This window comes from Microtus ochrogaster, linkage group LG4 (genome assembly GCF_000317375.1).
Source record: "Microtus ochrogaster isolate Prairie Vole_2 linkage group LG4, MicOch1.0, whole genome shotgun sequence".
Taxonomy (NCBI): domain Eukaryota; kingdom Metazoa; phylum Chordata; class Mammalia; order Rodentia; family Cricetidae; genus Microtus; species Microtus ochrogaster.
Genome location: NC_022030.1, coordinates 15183457 through 15184372, shown reverse-complemented (window position 1 = coordinate 15184372; position 916 = coordinate 15183457).

Below are 916 nucleotides of genomic sequence, written 5' to 3'. Positions count from 1 at the left end.
GCATGTTCGCATATGTGTGTGAAGGCCTGAAACTGTTGTTAGGAATCTTTCTCTATTGCTCTTCTGCTTTATTATTTAGCCGATAAGGCTAGTCAAACCAGCAGCTTGCTCCAGGGATTCCATTTATCCACCTTCTGAGGCTGTAATTACAGGTGGGACTCTTGCTCATCCAGCATTTACATGGATGCTAGTATGGCAAATGCTGTAACTTCTTAGTCATCTTCTCAGAAAGCCTAATACTTTTTAATATATACAAGATCTGCTTCATAGTCATCTCTCATTGCTGCTACTAGAAATTTCTGGTTTTGTTTTGCTCATTCAATCCAATATGGGGCATTTAGACATAAGTCATTTTTAAAAGGAATCAAGTGGGCTTTGTTAATGTTCTTCCAGCCATTCTCATTCACCTTATGTTCAATTTGATCTTTGTTCACTGTTTTCTTTTAGTGGAAACAAACAGTTAATTTTAAGTGTTTCTTCTATTTTCATGTAGACATTTTAATATACAAAGTTTTCTCTTAACTGCTGTCTCAGCAACATCTTCAAATCTTTCATACATGTATTCTATTATAAAGTATTCAAATATTTCTTTTATGCTTGTCTTTATTTATTTGGAAGTATTTTTATTAAATTTCCAATTTGAGGGTTTTATCAGTAATAGTTGTTATAGGTTTCTAATTCTATTTTGCAAAGACCATATCATCTGTATGGTTGCTAACTTTTTTCCTGATTTATCATGATATCTATGTTATGGCCAATGTTAATAAAAGCCAGTATTCACTTGGACAGAATGTGTATCTACAGTACAGGCTGTAACATTTAGTAATTGTCATTTAAACATTATAAAACCTTGATGAGGGCCGGGCGCTGGTGGCACATGCCTTTAATCCCAGCACTCGGGAGGCAGAGGCAGGCG